Source organism: Siphateles boraxobius, unplaced genomic scaffold, assembly GCF_051911475.1.
Source record: "Siphateles boraxobius isolate OS27281-9 unplaced genomic scaffold, OSU_SipBor_1 100, whole genome shotgun sequence".
NCBI classification, from domain to species: domain Eukaryota; kingdom Metazoa; phylum Chordata; class Actinopteri; order Cypriniformes; family Leuciscidae; genus Siphateles; species Siphateles boraxobius.
Window position 1 is genome coordinate 2,599,105 of NW_027508701.1, and position 7,524 is coordinate 2,606,628.

Sequence of the window (7,524 nt, forward strand, 5' to 3'; positions counted from 1 at the left end):
ACCAGGTACTGCACAATATTTCGTAAATGTTATTGCTTGGTAGCTCGATCCAGTTTAGCAAAATTACCTCGTCTTGGGCCTATGTAATGCGCGAGTCGGTGGGCGGGGCTAAACAGGCCGTTTTGAAGTAGGCGTTGATCTTCTTTTGCAGAGGAGGGGTTTTATCCTCTTTGACGTCATAGATCCCCACTTTGAAAAACCTGTCGTTCGCTGAGCCTGGTGTCAATAAAAACTTTTATTGGACTAACAAGGAAGTTTTCAGTTCTGAAACTTACAGGATATTCTTATAGTATGAAGACCTCATGTATGTCAAAAGCTCAAGGAAAATTTGATTTCTCAGTTCATCACCCCTTTAAATGAATGACTGATGATCTGCTTTTATTTACTTTTTTTTTTCAAAATATTAAAATTTTGTTAGTTAAGCTATAGGCTTATGCGCGATGGGCGCTGCCTGATTATAATGGATAGGATTATTATTGACGCTTCCATAGTCATCAGTGTGTATTTTACAAACTCTAAATGTGTTGTTTTTTTTAGTACTTGTGTGAATTGAAATGTCTGAAACCTAAAATAAACATTATGTGGTTGAAATGCGCCAGCCAATGCGCAAAAGCACAGTTTGAATTTAGCAGTTGATCACGTGATGCACTGACGGTTCTACTCTAACCGGTGAGATCGAAGTTCATTGATTCCTCTGCGTACCACACTTTGAGAATCAATGTGTTAGAGTTACCAATAAAGTCTTGTTTGTATTTTACAGAGAAGTGTTCTTGTGTTATTTGCTTACGAATTTAACATCTTAAACTGCTGTCTTAAACCCTAAGTTACTTTGCTAATAAAAACTCTTTTCACTATAGTTTGGATATTTATATCACTACACTGTAAAAAAAATATATGCCTCTCCAACATAAACATTTCTAGTGTCCCGTTGCACCTAAGATTTTTAGTTGGCACAATTTAAGTTGCGGAAACCAACTTTTTGTGTTGTGCTGACTACCCCTGCATGTAGACTGAACTTGAAATAGAATGTTGTGTCAATTTAATATTTTCTGTTGACTGAACAGCTTGTTGGGCCAACAAGCAGACTCAAATTGAAATAAAATGTTGAATTAATTAAATATTTCATGTTTGCCAAAAAGTCTATTTTTCATTAATGTTGGTCAAAAAAGTCTCTTTTTCATTATTTCAAATACATTACACACTATGCTCTGATAAAGTACATTTTATGTATTTATTAAAGTACATAAGAACTTGCCTGTTAGGCTCAAGTAAAATATTACACAAGCATTCAACCAGTGCCGAAACAAGATCTGAGAGTTCAAGAAAGCTTGGCATATCACTCTTAGTCAATAGCTGTACAACAAATATCTGCTTTACAAAATGAAACTCAGTAAAACATGACAACGGCTTTGCCTGTAAACATTTGACATTTTTAGTCTGTTAGTCTAAGACTAAGGGCAATTACATTACATGTAAAAAATAAAATACACAGTACTGCAGGGCTGGACTGGCCATCGGGCATACCGGGCATTTGCCCGGTGGGCCGACATGCTTTTTGGACCGATACAGATCATTCTTTAAAACAAATATAAAAACATTTTTTTTGTCTAAACGGCCCATAATACTCGTACATCGTCGGCCCATTCGTTTAGTTTTGGTTAATTGGCGGCACTGGGATCTTTGTGCCGGTGTAATGCATTGGACAAAAAAAGTCTTCGTAGTATTTTTTTTTTTTTTTTTTACAGACCGGCCCATGAAACACGTAGATCAGCGGCCCATTGGTTCTTTTCTTGATTGGCACTGGGCTGGTCCAATCAAATCTCCTCTCCCTTTGGGCTCTGAGCGCGCGTGCAGTGTGTATCTGTCAAAATAGTCAGAGATGGAGAAGAAACGCAAGAAATGTGCAGAGAAATAGCGTGAAAAAAAAGAAACGGGCCCTTCAAGTGTCTGATGAGGATATTGAGGAGGATCAGGAGAGAACGAGTGAGTGTAGAGAACTGTGGTAAGCAGAACTAGGCAACTTTCAGAAGAACACTGAGGCGATGAGTATGGAAGCTCGTTTCCGCCACAGGATGAAAAATAAAAAAAGGTAATTGCGACTTTTTATCTCACAATTCTGACTTTATTTCTCAGAATTGCGAGATATAAAGTCAGAATTGCGTGATATAAAGTCGCAATTGCGTGTTATAAAGTCAGAATTGCGAGATATAAAGTCAGAAATGCATAATATAAAGTCGCAATTGCGTGTTATAAAGTCGGAATTGTGAGATATAAAGTCAGAATTGCGTGATATAAAGTCGCAATTGCGTGTTATAAAGTAAGAATTGTGAGATATAAAGTCAGAAATGCGTAATATAAAGTCGCAATTGCGTGTTATAAAGTCGGAATTGTGAGATATAAAGTCAGAAATGCGTAATATAAAGTCGCAATTGCGTGTTATAAAGTCAGAATTGTGAGATATAAAGTCAGAATTGTGTGATATAAAGTCGCAATTGTGTGTTATAAAGTAAGAATTGCGAGATATAAAGTTAGAATTGCGTGATATAAAGTCACAATTGCGTGTTATAAAGTCAGAATTGTGAGATATAAAGTCAGAATTGCGTGATATAAAGTCGCAATTGCGTGTTATAAAGTCAGAATTGTGAGATATAAACTATTCTGAGACGAAAAAAGTCAGTCTTTTTTCCCCATAGAATTGGACTTTATAACTCGCAATTGCGAGTTTATATCTTACAATTCTGAGAAAATATGTCAGAATTGCGAGATATAAACTCGCAATTATGTGTTATAAAGTCAGAATTGCGTGATATAAACTCGCAATTATGTGTTATAAAGTCAGAATTGCGTGATATAAAGTCGGAATTGCGAGAAAAAAGTCAGAATTCTTAGTTTTCTCTCTCGCAATTCTGACTTTATAACACGCAATTGTGACTTTATATCACACAATTCTGACTTTATATCTCGCAATTCTGAAAAATAAAGTCAGAATTGCGAGATGTAAACTCGCAATTGTGAGAAAAAAAGTCAGAATTGTGAGATAAAAGTCGCAATTATTATTATTATTTATTTATTTAGTGGCGGAAACAAGCTTCCATAGAATGGGAACCCATCACCCAGTCACGCATTATTTACACATCGGCATAGTTTATGATTACGCATTTTACTAGAATTGTAATGAGACGCGTTTGTAAACCATGTTTTCCGCCAAAATAAAAGATCATGTGTTTATCTCTTTCAAGCATGGAAATTAGTACAAAACTAATTATGAAAGTTCCTTTTATTTTTCAGTGCATTTGTTTTACAATATATGGCTATTACTGTCATGGAATTATTATTATAACTATTATTATGTAGTAGTTTAATGCAGACAGACACCATATCACAGCTAAAAGAGTTTTGAGTTTTTCTTTGTTCAATTTGCACACTGATTATGGGTTTGTTGCTCTTAATTTTTAACTCTCAAAGTGCACCAGAACCCCCCTAAAAGGACAGAAGTCCACCCACCACAGATTTACCAAAAATCCTTTGTCAAACACTGGTATTGCTATGCCAATGCAGCTTATAACTTGTTTTAGGATTCATCATTGTGGAGTAGTTCGATTGTATTTTACAATTAGTAGTTATTTCATCTATTAACTCTTACTCATTCCTACTCACTCATTAGGCTACATGGCATTAGTGGTTTTAATAGGAGTTAGTATACATATTCAGGGGCGTGAAAAGATCGGTTGTGTTTATGATTATATGTAGTGGGCCAGTCTGGGCGAAAATGCCCGGGCCGATTTTTAGTCCCAGTCCAGCCCTGCAGTACTGCCCACTACTTTCAGGTTTCATATGTCACTATGTAAATTAAAACAGTTCTATTGGCAAAATAAATCTCTGCTTTAAAAATGAAACATTCTGATATTTCTCAGGGATGACTGCTTTACAAATCAAATATCAGCATAAACTCAGATATTATTAAAACAAACTTAGACATTCCCTCTGAAATTCAAATTCCTCACAAATAAACTGCGTGGGGAAAAAAGTAATCAACAAGTTCCGGAGCAGTTACAAAAATTCAACGAATAAAATCACTGGCATTAACAGAAACTTTTGCATGAAACCTTTGATACCTCAATGACTGACAATAACATGTAATGACCATTACACCTGTAATAACTTGTTTTTCAAGGACTGTGTTCTTGCTGTGCACTCTTTTCCCAGGTTTAAGATAATCTTCTGGACTGCCTCGAATGTGTACCTTAAGTCCTTAGGGTACTCCATATTTACAACATAAAGCAGACCAAAGAGCATCATGAGGGCATTTGTGAAGTCTCCCAGATTGTCCATGACAACTTCCTCCTCCAGTACTACAGCCACATTGACCACTGTGGAATATGGTCCTGAGTTGGTAGAACTGTCAGTCACTTCCAGGATCCCCATTTTCATGGCCTTTGTGTGTGGCCCCAGTGCCTCAGTATCCTGTGAAACACAATAAATGACACTTAGTGTCAGACTGAAAGCATAATGTCTTATGCAATCATTACTGCATCTCAAACAGTAAGAAATAGTTACCTGAAATACATTAAGATTACAATCTGCGAGGGATAATCAGCTAACAAGTGCAGCAAGTATGCAGATCCCTTAAGACTGTTGGAATAACATTCCCAGAGTCTACTTAGGTTAGATACTGAGAGTGTTTTTTTAACAGTCCTAAAATAGATCTCAAACATGCTGTGTGCTTGTTGGCTGTTTTTTGTTCAGTCATATTGACCAAAAGCATGTCAGGTGACTTTCATTAGGCTGGTCAAGATGAACCAATGGTGAAATTACCAGTAGTCAATTTTGCACAGTAGTGTATGTAGGTGCTGGTGAAATGGAGCTATATGATAGGTGCAACAGGGCGAACAAGATGAGAGACGTGCGGATCCATATGCAAGGCTTTATTCCAAAAACATAGTCTTAATAAAGGCAAGGTCCAATAACAGCAAACAGGTATGGCAGAGGCATGACACAGAGTAATCCTAGGGCAAGCGTGGGTAGACGATCGGCGAACAATATCCAACAGGGGCAAGGCAAGGAGAGATTATCCAGGGAAACAGCAATAAACCAAACAGGGTACAAACAGAGTCCAAAGGGCTAGGCTAAAGGTGAATCCAGGAAACAGTCAAGAATCGTGACAAGGCAAGACTAAGGTCAATGGTAGGGCTCAGTAGAGAAGCTAGCACTAGGGGAGTGCTAAACGCAAAACAATACTCGGCATCAGGGAGAGGAAATCCAAGGCTTATAAAGAGTGTGAGAAAGTGTGTGATAGTTCTCAGGTGAGAGCGTGATTAGTGGAATCAGCTGTGTGAGTCGTCAGTGCAATGAATGATGGGGATTGTAGTGAAGTGCAAGAGTCCATGCTGTGATTTGGTGACCTCTGGTGGTGATTGACCGGAAGTGTGGACCAGATTCGTGACAATAGGAGAAAAACAGCTTAATAGGCCTTTATCACAGTGCTCGTGTCGTCACTTCCAATGGCGGATAGTAGCGTAAAGCGACTTCCGGTTTAGTCTGTAGCAATGGCGGCGAGCACAGCGAGGAATTGTTGTTGCGTTCCTAAATGTTCTAATAGTTCTACTAAACAGCCGTATCTCAGTTTCCATTCTTTTCCAACCGACGAAAAAGCGAAGAAATTGTGGATTCATGCTATTCGGCGGGATGAAGGCAAAAGTTTTGCAGTTTTAAAGGGGAGTACGTACGTATGCAGGAAACACTTCACAGAATCTGACTACTCGTCAACAGCCGATCGTAAACGCTTGAAACGTGGAGTTATACCGTCCAGGTTCGAATGGAACAACTGGGGGAGTGTTCGCCAAAAACGATCCGATGTGCTAGATAAGGTAACGTTAAAGCGCCAACATTGCAGTGAACCAGAGATCAGTGACGAACAGCCTGTAGTCTATTATGGTCCCGTCGCACCGACAGACCATGACTACTCAACACCTCCGTGTCCAGGTCTTAAACTTACCTTCATAATTGAAGATGTAGTGTTCGTAGAAGAATTTATATCCCTTCCAAGTTTGGATATTTTCGTTTGTGAATGATTTTCCACAATTGCGTAAACGTCGTAGCCTGGCTAACGCCAGACCCAATCTCGTTGAGAATTGGGTCTGGGAACCACATGCGCAATTTCTCGTATTTGAGGCGTGGTTTCAGAATGCCCGTCGCAGTTTATTGGGTGCTAAGAATGTCTATCAAATATGCCTGTACGTAGCTCATAGCCAATCGTTTCGATTATACCAGATGACGTATGTAGAGCGACAGAAATTAGACAAGGAAGAAGACGATGGGAAAGATCTTTTTTGTAAACAATGAACTTGCATTCTAAACTACTTAGACATTGTTCTAAGGCTGCATCAAAGAGTAGCTTCGCGTCTTCAGCCATGTTAAATCGATATAAACAAACTGTTTCCGTGTGTCGCATAGATGTCGTCATCGTCTAGCTGCTCCCTCCCCGTTCTGTGATTGGTTCCCTAAATGAGGCGAAAAATCTGGCCACGGTATCCAGACTGCCTTTCAGCGTGAATTGAATCGCGCTGCGGTAAGGCAGTATGGGGAAACCCAGGCTATAAACATCGGTGATATGGGGAAGATCCCGTAGTGATATTGAAAACCTTCGCGCCGCCATTGCTACAGACTAAACCGGAAGTCGCTTTACGCTACTATCCGCCATTGGAAGTGACGACACGAGCACTGTGATAAAGGCCTATACTACACCACAATATTTCTGTGTAATGCATACATGTTGATCACAAGGTCTTAATCAGGGAAGTTGACTGCTTTGCCTGGTTTGTTATTCATACCAATTGAAACAATAAAATAGCACAATAATCAAAGTCTCACCGAGGTTCCATGTACACCCTATGTAAATAAGATAATGTAAACAATACATGACATATCCCACAAACAAAAAATAAGCCATCATCTCTGAAAACCATTTATGGCATCCATTATATTATGTATTTGTGGAATTTGTACATGTATTGTAGATCATCAACATCAAGTATACATGGAACCTTTTTGACACATTCTGATCATATAATGTAATTCTATTGCTCACATAATGAGCAATGGATAAATGTCACAAGACAAAGTATCAACTCAACTGACAGAGACCTTGAAATTAAAATGTTGAGTTTTCCAGTTACGTTTTTGTGGAGCAGTGAGCTGTTGGCAGATTATTCTCTTAAACAGGTATCAGTAAATTATGTTACACTGTTTAACATTGTTATACTTTATACAAAGAAATGATTAACATACCTGGGCATCCAGTTTCTCCAGAAGTTCTTCCAAGTTGTTCCACCTTCCCTGTCTTGCTTTGGCTCTGTACATCTTCAGCAACCCCTGGGTGTGATTGTCCAGCGACGTCAGGAATGTTGTTTTCAGGTCAATACGGTTGATGCGGAAGAATTCAGCACAAATCTGTGGGTAATGAAAGATTCAGAAGCAAACAAGTAAAAGCCGAGCAAATTATTTCAAGACATCCAATTGAATCGG